The sequence below is a fragment of the Pelodiscus sinensis genome, chromosome 16, assembly GCF_052426305.1.
Source record: "Pelodiscus sinensis isolate ZL-2025 chromosome 16, ASM5242630v1, whole genome shotgun sequence".
Lineage (NCBI taxonomy): Eukaryota > Metazoa > Chordata > Testudines > Trionychidae > Pelodiscus > Pelodiscus sinensis.
The window spans coordinates 20,764,635-20,780,713 of NC_143067.1; the positions used below are offsets into that span (position 1 = coordinate 20,764,635).

Here is a 16,079-nt window from a genome sequence, read left to right on the forward strand (position 1 = left end):
AACTTAAAGCAAAGCCAGGGTTTGATTGTGCCAGGTAAGTAGGATGTGTCTAGAATCTGATTGTTTTCCAGAACACAGAAAGGGAGAAGTCTGATAGAAGGGACAGTTATGCTCCACAATCACCACTGGGGGTAGTCAGTGCAAGGTACGGATATACTGCAGAGTAACCACAAGGGGGCAGCTGCACCAGGAAGAGAATGTCAGCTCGGGCTGAGGCTCTCCATATTGCCAGCCACTGGCCCAGGTAAATGGCCCCTCTGGCCCCAAACCCTTGGCCACAGTGCTGGATGGGAAGGAGCCCTACCCCCCACCCCCGCATCCTCATGAAGAGCCACTGGGCAGCCTTGCCCCGGGACATAGCCCCACAAAAAGGGGTCACCAGGTGGGGGGGAGGGGGTCAGGCAGCCCTGCCTGCAAGAGGCAGCCCCACCCTGCAAGGGGCCACTGGCTGGAGGAGCCTAGACAGTGCAGACCTGGACCACCCCCTCCCTGGGAGGAGTCACTAGGATAGTGCAGCCCACCCCACCCCCCTCCAGAAGGAGCTGCCATTGGAGCAGTGCCACCCTCACTACAATGGGCAGCTCCAGTTCGTCCCCCTCCGACCTCCCAGCTCCCTGCCCTGAGCCCCCTGTCCTGAGTTGCCCTCCCCTGACTCCTGTACCCCAACTCCTCCCCCCCACAGCTTACAGTTCTATTCCTGACTCCTGCACCCCCCCTGCACTGAGCCTCCCAACCCTCTGCCCTGACTCCTGCATTCCCATACCTACAACCCCCTGCCCTGAAGGACTTGAGTAACACCAGATAAATCTTCTAGTATTTATATGTTTTACCAGGTTTACATGATTTATAGCAGATACCTGTTTAGGTAAAACCTTTCTCAGCCAGATTCTTCTTTCAGTAATATCTATTGAACAACAACGGATTAATGTGTTTGCCTATGAAAGATTATTTGACAATCTAAGTAGCAGGTGGGACTTTCCATTTTACCTTTCACTTGCCTTCTTAGCTGTGAGGGGAATGCAACCCTCGATTTCACAGGCTTTCCCAAAGTGAAACCAGCTGCAGTCAGAGCTGAACAGTTGCAGCTTCAGCTCAGTATAAAAATGAGCTAAGCAGGTGCCAATGAGTTCTGTGTAATCAGTGTCTGATGAGATCTATGTCCCTTCTCAGAGAAGCTGTACAATAGCAATTCCTGTCATGACAAGAAAATGGACCCCATGTTTAACAGAAGGAGAAAAAAATTGTTATAGCCCAAAATGTAAAAATTTTACCCAGTAAACTGGTTTCCAAATAAATTCACAGCTAAAAAGGGTCCTGTAACACAAATCCTTACAGCATATTTGAGCATCTGCCTTTTTTGGGAGTAGAAGGGGGAACTAAAAATCTGACATTCATTATTGCAAACTTATTGTGGAGAGAGTCAGTGGTCCCTCTAACAGATTTGAACTGTATACAATGTAAGCTTTTCGGGAGTAAGAACGGTTGTGATTTGCTTTGGTTTCAAAACTTATTACAGGTCTTATGGAAGGGAAAGGGAAATATATCTTGCTAATGAGGGAGAAAATGGCTACAGCGGACACACGTAGGTAAAGGGTACAATGCATTACTTCTGCCATCTGGAGGCCTTTCATAAAAGTGTCACTAAGTGATTTAATCTTCTCCAGGACTGTCAGAGCCAGTTAAACACATAAACTTAACGTCTAAACCGATTGCTTTCCCTCCTCCCTTAACTCATGTAGCAGTACAATGTGAGACACAGATAACCTTTTAACACAAAGCTGTGATTGCTTGTTATAGCCAAAATTTTCTCTATTATAGACCTGTCAAATTCTCTTCCATTCCCTCCTCTCTCCCCTCCCCCTGCCCAGTCACACGGGATAAAGGTAAAGACACTTTATTGTAACTCTTGCTCTTTTCTGGGAGCTTTAGCTGTTTGACATTGGAATAACAGGCAATTGGGGAGGGGAGAGGAAGTGGGGAACCTTCCAATACCCATACAAGAGCAAAGCTGTATTCAGAAGCTGAGTTTTGCACATTATCTTTGCTACAGCCAAGATTTAGGTTTACATGTTTCCTTACCATTAACACTGATGCATGACTGTGATTATATTGCTCTTTTAATCTGGCACAATTATTAATATACTCACTATGGCAACTCAATGTTGCCTATCAATAAAGAGTTATATGCCCACTGATATTTTTACCATTTAGTTTAAGTACAAAAGGTTTAATTTGTGATTCTGAGTACTGGGGTAGAATTACTGTCTCTAGCTCATAGATAACTGAGAGGGAGCAGTGACTTAGTCTTCAAGGCATCTACAACCTCTGTGCAAAGGACAGACTCCTTAAAACAAGAGGTGTACTGTGGTGTGATGTTTGGATCCAAATCTAGACTAGTTTGGGGTGCTCAGAACCATACTTTTATAGTGATAAGGTGCCATCCATTACAATATAGGTATGTCCTGTATTTCTCTCAGTTACAAAGGGCCATCCATTACAATATAGGTATGTCCTGTATTTCTCTCAGTTACAAAAGTGTTTGACACTAGCATTTTTGGTCATGGTAAATTCTAAGAAACATCTACTTCATGTGGCTATTGTGAGGCTTAAGTCATTAAGTAAAGCACTTTTTCACCCTTGGTCAAAAGACTTGCCTCTAGTACAAGATATTTTAGTCATAATAAAGAAGCCACGGGATGAAAATTTACCTTTCCTCCCATGCTGATGGCATTATCCACTTGCCTGTGCATCTGTCTTGAAATAAAGATTGTGATTTCTGTGTCTATGCCAGACCGCATGCTATCTGGATTCATAATCTGTAAACGGCTAAGCAATATATGCCACATAGACCGAAGCTATCAAAGTAGCAGAAGCTACTGAACCTCATGTAAATACATTATTGATTTTTCTTCCTCCAGATGGTGCAATTCAGAAAAATTGTTTTTAAATTATGCCTTGCAGAGATGCTAAGAAGTGCTGCTAATAACAGGCATATTTCAGGTGAACACTGACCTCCTTTTCCTCCCCATCAAGCTAAAGCATCACAAGAGCTGCCAGTATTTTATATAAATTACCTGCAGTGCACAAATGTAAACTGGAGACAACTATTTAATTGGAACTTGTTACCTCTTGCCCACTGTTCTTCTGCGCTTCCAATGGCATTCAAAGATGGCTGCAGAAAGCAACTCTGATGAATTGCAAAACACAGCAATTACAGTGCTGTTTTATTTCTCAAAAGAAAAATAACTAAATGCCTGGACTATGCATTTCAGCAACATACCTGACACATGAAATATGAAATAACTGGGCACATTTCTCCTTTAAAAGTGATTATTTGGATTTCATTGAGCAATATGAAAAATCCACTAGCTGGGAGCAGAAAGCAATGTCCCATTGTCAGCCCTCTGAGGCAGATGTCACACAATGCATAACAAAAGCCACATAATGTGCTAGAGAGGGTCCCGAAGCACCATTTCCATTCTCACTGCCACAGCATGCAGCACAAAGTGTCAGCTATATTATTCTAGCCCAAGGTTGGGGAATCTTTTTGGATTAGGGCCTACACACAAGTGAGAAACAAAAACACAAAAACAAAGAAAACCCCAACCCTCACCCCAACTGAGAAGGAGAAAGACACTTCTTACATTCCCCTCACACACCAGCGCCTAGATTTTGTGTGTTCCAGCCTTGAGGTCAGGGCTGCAGAGGTGCTGGAATGCAAGACAGAGGCTGCATCTGGCCCCAAGTCTTAGGTTTCCCTATCCCTGTTAAAGCAGCAAGGAGTCCTGTGGCATCTTATAGACTAACCAAAGTGTTGGAGCATAAGCTTTCGCGAGCAAAGACCCACTTTGTCAGATGCATGCATGTCCCAAGTGCATGCATGTACATGCATCTGACAAAGTGGGTCTTTACCCATGAAAGCTTATGCTCCAACACTTCAGTTAGTCTATAAGGTGCCACAGGACTCCTTGCCGCTTTTGCAGATTCAGACTAACACGGCTACCCCTCTGATACTACCCCTGATAGTAAGTCATTGTTTAAAAATTACTCATTTTACTTTCCTGTGGCCAGAGCTAGATTCTCGTCTGACTAGTGTAAACCTGGTGTAACTCCATTAAATTCAGTGGAGGTATACCACAATCTTACCCAATTGTCACCAAGATCTGAATCTGATCCCCATTACTGATCTCTAAATAGATAGGAATTTTTCCTTTTTGGTACTTACTTCACTTTGGATAAATTCAATCCAGAATATTCTGTTGCTGTTGGCACAGTCAATGGTTTGATTGGTTCATTACCAATTGAAATGAATAGAGAGACATCCACTGATTTCAATAGCAGCTGAACAGGCCCTTAATCACCACCTTCCTCTGAAAAACAGAGACGATGTAAAAATGGCATAGGGTGTTTCCAACCCATCTCAGAAAACAGCAGCTATTTCTGGATTATAAGGCCAGACCTAATTAATAAGCTAATATTACTTTACTATGATTGTAGGAAAACACTTGTACAATCCCTGAAGATAGCAAAGCAGATTAGACATTATGCTTAGTCCTGCTTTCATTTTCCATTGAAAAGAGTGAATGTCAGATTGGATCCATTTCTAAGAAAGTAGAGGCTTTGTTTAGCTGTCTAAAGAAAATTATAGCCATTTTATAGGTTGATCAAAGTTAGGTTAAGTTAATATGATAATGCCACATCAATACAAATAAAACATATAAGCCAACATCCTTTCTTCCAAGGGACTTCCAATTAGGCTGACTAAAGTTTTTCCATCAAAATTCTTCTTTGGGAAAATGAGGTTTTGATTATGGGAAATATTTCTTTACAAATCTGCAAAAATATTTTTACTTACAGGTCCATCCTGATTGTCAAATGCCATTATAGTGCTTGCTGCCCCCAGTCTCCTGTATGGGATCAATTTGCCAGTCAGACTACGCTATGAGGTCCCTTCCAGTCCTAGTATTCTATGAACACACTATGACAGAAGACACTTATGATATATTGTAGCTGTTCAAGAAGGGAACCCAATGTCTCCCTCATGGGAGATATGGTCCTGTCAAGCAACCGAGTCCACAGAAGGGAATGAACACACTATGACAGAAGACACTTATGATATATTGTAGCTGTTCATGAAGGGAACCCAATGTCTCCCTCATGGGAGATATGGTCCTGTCAAGCAACCGAGTCCACAGAAGGGAATGTGGGCATGAGGTACCACAGAACCATTTCTGAATTATTTTTTGCCAAAGAGTCTAAACATTTTACTGGGAAATAAAATTATTCCCCAAACAGCTCTAGCTTTCAGCCTGGGGAAAACACAGTGATGAGGACATGGAGAGAAAAGTGTGGCCAAGGGAAAGTATTTTCATTTATCAATGCTACTGTTAAGGTCTTGTTCTGAAATATAACTGAAGAAGGATTGAAAAGGTGATCAAGAGTCAAGGTGAGAAGATTGTAGAAGAGAACCAACAAATCAAGGAATTCCACAATTGGCTCTACAGTGTACATGGCCATTAGGAACTCCACAGCAACCACAAGGATAGAACCCAGATTCTACTCCAGAAAAACACAAGTGGGACAACCACTTCTGTTAAAGGAGAAATGTTGTTAGTGAGATATGACCAGGCCTGCTGATGGTGGTGGAGATAAAAGGGGTAATTGCCCCAGGACCTGACAATTCAAAAGGACTGGGGCACTAGCTGCCAAAAAAGTAGTGGTGTCCGGAGCCCCGGGCCCTTTAAATCGCAGATGGAGCACTGCGGGGCACACTCTGGGCATCTGTGAAGGCTACCAGCAGGGAGCACAGTGTGCCACACTCCTGGGCAGCCCTTCTGCGCAAGACCCTGCCCCCAGTGGGAGTGTAAAACCACCCCATCCCCCACCTGGCTCAGGAGCCTGGCAAGGCTGTCAGCCCCACTGAATACAGAATATGATACACAGTTCATCAGTTCTGATTTCCTTCAGTAGCGGTACACACAAAATTTAACAGACAAATCTCAGCCTCCGGGATCTGCCAGTTCTTTATAATCTGCTTTGTAAAATGTTTTGGGATCCTGCAGTATCAGAGGCACTAAATACATGTAATTTTATCACCACTATTCTATAAAGGAGAGACTGATTTTTAAAATTATTTTTTCAAGGCAATACCACATTGATGCTTTATTAATTTCCTTATGTCATTTGATGGAACAGTGGAATTATGTAAATTTGACTGAATCAAAATAAACTTAAGGCCTCTCTCAATGAAACCTTAATAAATGTCACATCCGATATGTGAATGCTCCAAACCAATGTTATCCTGTATAATTTATCATTACTCTAGCTTCATGAACACTGTCAGCACTACTAAATATATACCCACTGATGATCAACATTTTCTCCTTTCATAAATGATATTCAGGATTAGTCTTTACACTGAAGTGATCACATAATTGTTGAGTTTTTTATTTTTTTTCTCTGATGGGGACTGATAACTCAAGTAATTTTTTTTAATTATCCCTAATTTTTTATCATTCTGATAAGAATTAATTGGTTAGAGATATTTCATTTTATGGAAAAGCACAGTGTATGGCTCAGGTAATTGATAATGACATATGAAACATTTTACCTCAACCCCACTGATCTTAATATGATCCAGCTACATTGCTAATAAATGATACCCAAAGATCGCTGTGTAATTAAGAAACAAGTCATGTAGACAACTCTCCAATTTTACACATTTATTTCTTAAGATTCTATCACAGGTAATTCTACTAATTCTTCCATCTACTTCCTGGTAAGTCTACTGAAATATCCAGGGAAGATGAGGAATTCTGTATAGATGACTGTCAAGGGATGCCTCCCCTCGGTCAGAATCTCTCCCATACTGGCCCAACGGCTCAGTCTTTAAAGTCCTCTCCTTTCGGGGTAAGATACAGCCTCTTGGCGCAGTCTTTGGAGTTCCCCTCCCGCAGGGTAAATACGGCCTTGTGACCTAGTCCTCAGGCCTGTCGGCTCTCCTGGATTCTGGGGTGATGCAGAGGGAGAGGATGGGGGACCCGGGCCCTCCCGCTCCACTGGGTCCCAGCCCAGGGCCCTATTGGCAGTAGCTTGGTCCACTGCCTGCTCAGCAAGGGGTTCCTCCCCGTAACCTGCTGAGCACTCGGGGTACTGTTACTCCCTGCCTTGGGCTGCTTCCTACCCCCCCGCCTTTCCCCCGCGGTTGTACCTTTCCGCAGGCTCCAGGCCCAAGGCTGGCGCAGCAGCCAGGGCGGTCGCGTCGGTCCCAACGGCAGGGACCCTTCCAGGTTAGGAGCTGGCCTTGTCAGTCCTTCCCCTTCTGCTATCAGCCACAAGTGAGCTGGCTCAGGACCTTTTATGGTGTGGCTCACCAGTGAGCATGCCTTGCAAGGCCGTGGGGGAGGGGCAATCTCCACCAGCTGGATCCTCTCAGCCAGCTGGGCCCTGCCCATAGGCTCACTTATAATGTGGGGCAGGGCTGCCCCCATCACAATGACCTTCACCCTACAATTGCAATGATGAAATTCTACATAAAAGGGCACTGAGATTGCTGGATCCTCCTTATGGGATGGGAAAATCACTTTCTAGAGCCAAGAAGGAACGGGGGATAAAATCATGTCGCTCATAAACATAAGAATGTCTTAATACCAAGTAGGCAGCATGCTGAAGTTGTAGACCATTTGCTCATTTTGGCCCTGGACAGTCACTAGTTATAAAAACTTTAAACTTTCTGATGGGGAAAGTTCTCTAAAGTAGAAAGTGCCACACAATTGATTTTTGGCCATGGAATTTATCTTTATTATTCCCTGTAGATTTGTCTTGTAGTTAATAATAACAGTTTAACTCTGGATTAATTAAAAACAACAGCAGCAGCAGATTTTGGATGAGAAAATACCAAATGATCTGTGAAGAGAATAATATATGAGACCATTCCTTTTTTCAGTGACTGATAGGACCCTTGCTAAGTAGAATGAAGTGACTGCTGCATTTTCCATTTTTCAGATGAGCTCAGAATTCAGGATCCAAACACATCAAGGTGACTCATCATTAGATAGCCTTATACAAGCCACTTGTCCCAAGTAGTTTGACTAAGTTTACCTGCCTTGCAGCACAACAAACCTGGGCTTCATCAAATCAGGAGAAAATTTTGAAACTGAAGTCCCTTCACTGAAGGTGCTCTTTCTGCAGATCCCTCTACATCACCTCAGAATCATTAGGTTTGTATCAGAATATATGAAACATCAACTATTTGTCCTTCAAGCCACTTACAAGGTCCTTCATGACCTATCTCCACCCGATGCTCCACAAAATGGCAACTCACATTTCTGATTGGCCCACGATGCCAGCCTCCATCACCCACTTGTTAAATTTTCAAACATGTACCTTCCTGCTTTCCTCTCTGGTGTGTGTCATCCTTGCAGGGTATTCTCTGCAAACACGTGCATTGCCATTTCATTCTCCATCAAATCCCTCCTTAATGTTCTCCTTCACCATGATGCCTACCAAGAGAGAGAGAGAGAGACTGTTGGGGTGCTGAGACCACAGTCTTTTTGTTTCTTTGTACTCTTTTGTAGGTCTTTGTCCCTCTCTTAGCCTGCATGTACATTATAATCATTCTTTGGCAGGAACTGTCTTTGTTCTGTGTTTGCACAGTCCCTATCACAATGGGCCCATGGTCAAAGCTCTTATTCACCATAATACAAACTCACCACCTGTTTTCTTTTTGTAAAAGAAAACTAAAGCTAATAGACCCAAAAGAATAAGGGTTTAAATTGTTAGCACCCCACACCTTCCTATATTTGAAAAATAATCTAAGCTGGTGAGTGTTCAATAAAGAGTTTTCCTGATATTTGGACCTCACCACCTCCTGGCAGGATGTTACATAAACAATGCCTGAGAGACAGGGTTTATGCTCTAAGTAAAAAAAAACTAGCATACATTTACCATGAATACACAGATCTTCACTGCTCCCTCAGTTGAGGTTGGTGTTTTTAGGTGGAGTAGAGAAACAGGGTTTTTTCATATAGCACCATCATCTTATCATAATTGACTTCTCTTCAGGCCAGCCTGAGGATTTTTGCAAGGCTTAGTGAATTTTTTTTTTAATTCTCCCCCAAACTTAACTACTTAACAAGAGATGTCACAGTAAGAATATGAGGACTATGTAGATATTTGGCAGTCCCAGCCCTACACACCAGGGGACATTTGAAGAAAGGAATGCTTACACCAGGTCTAGATTTCACAGCCTTCTGGAAGATATTAAGAGACCTGTATATCATTATATCTGATCAGATTTCAGAACAGTCCCTACATATTCTGAGCCAGATCTGAAATTTGATTACTAAAATCATGGAGACATTAATACAACTGAGCAAATATGGATTCAGAATGTACTAAGTAATTTAACCTCATTTTTTGTTTGTGAGTTGTCCACTTGGAATTATAATAATCCTTGATCAATAACTACTTTGAGAAGTTTGTGGAAAATATTCAATATCCAGCATTTGAGCTATGTTGGTTAGTGTGGATCAAACACCTGGAATTGTTTCTTTATTTTAATCAGATGAGCATTACATGTAGAGTCTGCTGTCTAGTGCAAATATTTGCATTTGAGTTTAAAATTCATTTTGTGAATATTTATTAAAACGAGCTTTTTCTATGAACTTTCCTGCTGGAAATGCAGGGAAAGTGAATACAGCATGGAAAACCATCGGGGAAATGAATCTCCCCTTTCCCCCTCCCCAATCAAACATTAAGGGAAAGCAGTTTGAGATAGAGAGTCAACGGTGTTCACTCAGTACTGATTCCCCTCATCCCCCCACACCTACTTTTTTCACTCCTCTTTTGATGACAGTAGTAAAGATCACAATATCTGTGAAACTAAATGTTTGTCTCTTTACAAAACTATCACATGGAGCCATGTATTTATATTGCTGCTCAATGGGTTTTAAATAATTTAGTTATAAAACTGAGTGCCAAGATATTGTAGATTCTTAAGTACTATACTATTTTAAATGGAGATTTTTTACTATAACTATAGAAAGTCAAGCTAATTTATAGTGCAATCAGATTTTAAAAGTGAAAATAAATGGTTTAAAATAGCAAATTATGAATATATTTAAAGAATTTTAAAAAAGGTGAAACAAGAATATTTGGAGAATAAAAGCCTTGACTCTCAACAAAATGTGGCAAAAGGCAGAGCTGTGCTGACTGGCAGGCACACAGTGTTGTGTGTACCTTCCTGAGTAGAACAAGAAAAGCATTTATCTATCCAGTCTTCATGGACATTTCAGTTCAATCATAATATATGCAGAGTGTGTCTATATCCACACTGTACATTAAGAGGAAGCAGACAAGATAAATAACCTGATACAAAAGATATCACATTACACTAGATATACTGTTCAGCAAAAAGCAGTCAATTTAAATGCACACACTCCTTTGAAACAGCAACATATACAAAGACTGGAGGATGACTCAGTCACCTATAATCTCCTAACAAATATTATGAAGAATAAATTTGTATATTTCTATTTTTATCCTTCCATATTTAAAATTTGATGAGCTTATTTTTCAAGGAATATATAGAGAAATGTAGAAAATACAGTGCTCTAACAAATATGTTTAGGATTGGTGATTATAAATGTAGCATCTAAAGTAATTCAGAAAACGTTTAGTTTTGAAATGCTGATTATTGTGTAAGTTACATGTGCAATGAAGATGATATGGTGTGTGACCTCAATATCAAATATTATTCTTCCTGCCCTTAACCAAAGCATATAGCTCCCAAGACACAAGCAAGCCATCTCCCACTGTTCCAATTCACCACACAGACTAAGCAGTAGAAAATATATTGTAGGGAGATAATCCTGGGTTGGCAGATGAATTGACTAAATAGCCTAGTAATAGGTCTTTTCATATCTGCTATGATTTTTAATACTAATCCATATATCATACTTTAGACATGATTTACATTTTTTTCCTTTGGGTCTTTGAAGTGAAGAGACACTTCTGCAAATCTAAATACTACATCACATTATTGAAATCTTAAATACTTTGCTACTCCCTTTTGTACTTCCTTGACACTCCCAATATCCTTAATAGTAGAATAAAAATAATAGATTCTTGCTGAAAGTAATCTGATAGAAGAAGAAAAAGATGTATTTGCCCATAAGAGGAGATGAAATAGTCATCTTATCCTGGTATCTTGCTTCCCTGGGGGACAGATGTAAGTATTCCCTAAATGGTACCAAAGGGAGCCCATACCCACAGAAAGAGCCACATTTACTACCCACAGAGCCACCAAGGAGTGGGAGGAAACAGTGATCCAGGGCCCACTGGTGATTTAAAAGGGCCCAGGGTACCACCACTACCACAGCAAAAGCAGCAGCCAGAGCTCCAAGCCCCTTAAAATTACCACTGGAGCCCTGCATGGCACAGTCCAGCAGCCCTGAGGGCTGACTGCCCCTTCTGCCTGAGATCCCACCCCATCCAAAGTACCTGGAGCCAAGCCCTCTTCTCCACCCCTCCCCATTGCTCAGAACTACCCTGGATTTGTGTGTAGAGTTTCTGTGGATGCAAACCAACCAGTTTGAACAAGGTGAAATTCAGACCTGTTAAAGAGAAACAGGCTTGATCCTTTCAGGTCTGTCTGGGCCTCAGTGCCTCGCAGATTTTGTCCTTAGATATTGTTGGTGTTCATCAGTAGTTTATTACATACAACTTGCCCCCATAAGCCTATCCAGATTGATTTCCACTGCATTAGATAACATGCAAGTGCTGGTATTTGCAAAAATAAGAGTTTACTTGCAAATCTAGCTACTTTACCTCTCTCTCACTATCAGAACAAGGAGTTTTACTGTCTCTCATTTTTATTCCGATTACCAAAAAAAGGCAAGTTTTAACCCTCATGGAACAAGCCAAACCGCTCAAGTTACTGAACCTCCATGAACACTGCTCATGGTATTTTAAATGCAGAATGAAAGCATGTACTTGCTCACTAAAAATACAAAATGCCTTTCAAGCTGGTTGTTATGACCACCAATGCTAACAGTAAAACATTATGTAGACAGTAAGTGACACTGTATAAGGTTTATTTTATCAGAAATTCTGTCTGCAGCTTTGCAGATATAACATTTAAAGCAATACCATGCTTTAGGAAGTAGTCATATGGATACCCACACTTTGGGGGACTATTGAACCCTTGAGATATGAACCCTAAAGACCAGTGAGCTGAAAAAATGGCCTCATTTACCATTGAGACACCACATTTAATTATACATTTGCTTTTAACACCATACCACCCATTCCACTTTCTTACCACCAATATTACTGCACAACACACACTTTCATTACCTACCACACCTCCCAGGATATTTAGGAGATTTCTATCTTTTCCTCCCCAGGATGCAAGTTTTTGCAGGTAAACCCCCTCCAAATGGGAAACAAAATTATAGGGCCACTGAAAATGTCAAGCATCAGAACATATTGACTCATGGGGATCTAGAATTAAAGATAAATCTCTGATGACAGAGGTGACAGCACTTTCAGTAAATCCCTGTCCTTAAGGTAAAGACTGTTAGACAAAAAAAAAATGCCATTATATGGTATCTCAGAGATTAATTATTTCCTTCTCCAAAACTTATTTGTTATCAGGAGTCAGAATAGAACCACAGCTGCAGAGTCTTTCTCTATATAAATCAACAAAAATCTTTCCTAGGTGTCTCTCTGCTTAGAGTCCACTGCTTCCATGTGTAAAACAATACAGTTCTCATGGGAAAGTACTATTGAGAACAGGAAGTTAAAGGTTTTAATTACACATCCATGTAACATGGGTACTAACACTCTTGTTACCCATTATTTACAGTGGGCAGTGCCCACAATGTTGTAAGGATATCACGAACATAAAACAGCTTAATCACTACTATAAAGACCTTGCCCTCAATAAAACAGAAACATAAATTATTAGGGAAAGGGATTCCACATTCAAGCAAAATGTTAAGTTCTTTATTTTTGGGGGGGAGAGTATTTTCAGTTATGAAGGCAACATATCTAGTTAGAAGGGCTATGGTAAGGGGTGGAGAATAAACATGAACAACAAAATTTAAAAAGGCAACATCATTCAGAGATAGGGGAGCAAAGAAAGGGAAGGATGAAGAGGAATATGGAGACTAGGGAAGGGAGGATGGCCATGGAAGGAGAGAGCTTTGGGAAGTCAGTCAGCAGACCAAATAAGGACTGCCGTTCAGATTGTTCTAATGCAGAATGCTGATGTCTCCAGTTTCCTGGTCATCTAAAAAATATGGATACCAGGTGCTTCAACTGGACCTCACTATCCTTAGTAGCTGTTGCTTACCCTGGAAAGTCTCTGGAAACTGGGGCTTCTCTCTCTCAGTGGGAAATTTTGCTCCGCCTGTGCTAGCCCTTGTGGCAGGGGAAAGAAGGGCTTTTGTGGTCTGGAACCCCTTAAAGGAGATTGTCCCCAGATGCAGTCCCTCTGCTCTGGAAGATGATAGGGAGACCCCTGGAAGGCCTCATCGTCCACCTGATGCAGCAGCAATGTCAGATTGCACTATGGATATTCCCCAGCTGTGTAACTGCAGGATCATTGGGCCAAAGGGTGGTTCAGTCTCCAAACCCATTCACCCAGTGGCCTTTCAGCTAAGATCACCACATTGGCTCTGGTGGTGGCTTTTATATTGTAGGCACTTTGCAATAAAACACTACAATGGTTAGTACGGGAAGTACTGTAGTCATTTGCTCACCCCGGCACCTACCTTATGCCTACCTTCAACAGATTGAATCTCCAGCCAAGTCAAAGTCCAAATGAACACCTCTGGGTTTGATAAAGTCCAATTGAACAGCCTATCTGCCCTCACCAGTCTCTTCACATCCCCTTCTTGTGGATTAAACTGTTTAGTGAGTAGTTGGTGAGGGAACTTGGACCTTGCCCACTCTGCTCCAACTTACAACACTTGAGATTTGCTGCCATTTTACTGGGACTCTTCCCATTATCTTCACCATTACCTCAGGATTAAAGTTCTCAGGTTCTTTCTCCTCCAGCTTACACAAATGTAGACTGAACCAAACTCTAGTTATCCCTCAAGTTATTTTGGCAAGAAAAGAACACACTTTCTTGCTCTTCAGCCGGGACTGGACCTGCCAACGCCCTGCAGCAGCTTTCATCTGAGCCTGATGTGTGCTGATTGGCTACATCCATGAGACCTGAAGGAGCCACCTGCACTGTTCGTTCCCTGGGGTGCAGGGTGGTATGGCCTCCTGTCACACACACTTTAGCATAGTTAGCTTCCATTACCTGAGCTATCTAGTCCCCCCACCACACTGACTTCTTCAAATCCCATTCACTACAACAGCTGGGAAAGTGTTCTAGTTTTTATTTCAGTGAAAGAGGTTTAGAGCAAAATAATTTATTTAACCAATAATTTCCACTCAGTCGCACAAGAGTCTCCCTTGTCCCTACTTTCCACCAAAGAACTGTGAAGCATCTAGGGGTAGTAAAAAAACTAAACTAAACTAGACTCCTCTTAGTTATTGAACTAAACCAAAACTTTTCAAACCAGCATTTTAAAAAATCCTGGTTTGGGGTAAGGAGCAGAAGAGTAGAACAGAGATAACTACAGGCCTTTGATTAAAAGGTAGACATTTCTTGTTTTTCTGTGACAGCCTGAAGACAGTTTTCTTTCCAGACATAGTGTCTCTACTTCATGTTCTTTTTCAATCTGTGTTGCATTGGCCAACAACCAGAAGCAGTTTCCTTTTGGAAAACAATTGGATTTACATTTGTTCCTTTACATACTGGAAGTCTAACTCTCTTGTACCTCTTCCAGTTGCATTGCCACTAGTGCTGCTTTACTGGTAGGAACAATGGTTTAGACATGGAGCTGGCATTTTTTCCATTGTGCTGCTTACCTCTTCAATATATGGTGGCAAAAAAGCACCAGTGCCTGGTCTAGCCTACCTCTCCCAAGTTGTCATGTAGAGCTGCACCTGCAGTTGGAGATCTTAGGGAAAAGTTTGCATCAAGTCAAAGCTCTGAAGAGTAGTTTTAAAAATCCTCACATAAGTCAGACATGACCACAATGGCTTACCATGTCATGAGGGTCTGGTGAAAGGAGTTGGTAGTCTGAGTCCAGTTCCTGCAGCAGCAGCAGCTGCTCTTTTATAGTAGGCCAGTAGATAGACCAGTAGAGAGCTACTTTTCACCAACACTCAATGTGCTTGTGCACATGCACATGCACACGCACACACACAAAGAGGAAGTGCTCCCCTAAATCTCTAAAAGAATGTCTACTACATGGATGTCCGATTCTCTCTCTCTCTCTCTCTCTCTCTCTTTTGCTCAAACACACACACACACACACACACACACACACACACACACTATTATTTATTCATTTATTTCTAGAAGTAGAGCACTTTATATAATCAGGGCTGATGACAGAGAGGGGCAAAAGGGGCAGCTGCCCCAGGGCCTAGAGCTTTAAAAGGGCCTAGGACTCCCACAGTTCCCTTGGCAGCAGCCAGAGCCGTGGGCCCATTAAATTCGGCACTGAGACCTGACTGGGGGAGGCTAACCCTCCGGACCCATCCTTTCCACCCATGGCCCCTCCCCTTCTTGGGGCCTGGAAAAGTCTGTCCTCCACAACGGTGGAGTCAGCTATGTTAGTTTAGGTCAAGAAGTAAAGTAAAAACATAAGCAACTGAATAAAATCCACATTTTTAGGTAGAGCAAATGCTAGTAATTTACTGCTGTGCTTTTGAACATGATTGTTATTGATGAAGCTGCCTTGCACTCCATTCTTTCCTGCAGCTCAAGCTGTATTGCTACAGTAGAAGGCGCATATCTGTATTTAAAAACCCACTTTTCAAAATTTCAGAACAGTTTTAGTCATTCCAGGTTGTTATTAATTACCACCCTCATTTATTGTACATTTCCTCATTGTACAGGGCGATTTATGAATCTCTGTATTGCCTGCAGAGGCAAGCAAATCTAGACTCCTTGTTTGACAGGTAGAGGGGGATTTATGGGGCATCCTGAATAAAATGTATTATGTTTA

At 41.8% G+C, this 16,079-nt stretch overlaps 1 long non-coding RNA gene across 1 annotated transcript; it reads right to left on the reverse strand.

Moving 5' to 3' along the window:
* Positions 1-732: 732 nt before the first annotated feature.
* Positions 733-15,321, reverse strand: LOC142818723 (uncharacterized). The gene is made up of 4 exons (XR_016346954.1): positions 8,947-15,321; positions 4,226-8,501; positions 3,127-3,187; positions 733-1,192 (listed from the first exon to the last, which is right to left on the reverse strand). It is a non-coding gene; the product is annotated as an uncharacterized LOC142818723 (long non-coding RNA).
* Between the last annotated feature and the right edge of the window lie 758 nt (positions 15,322-16,079).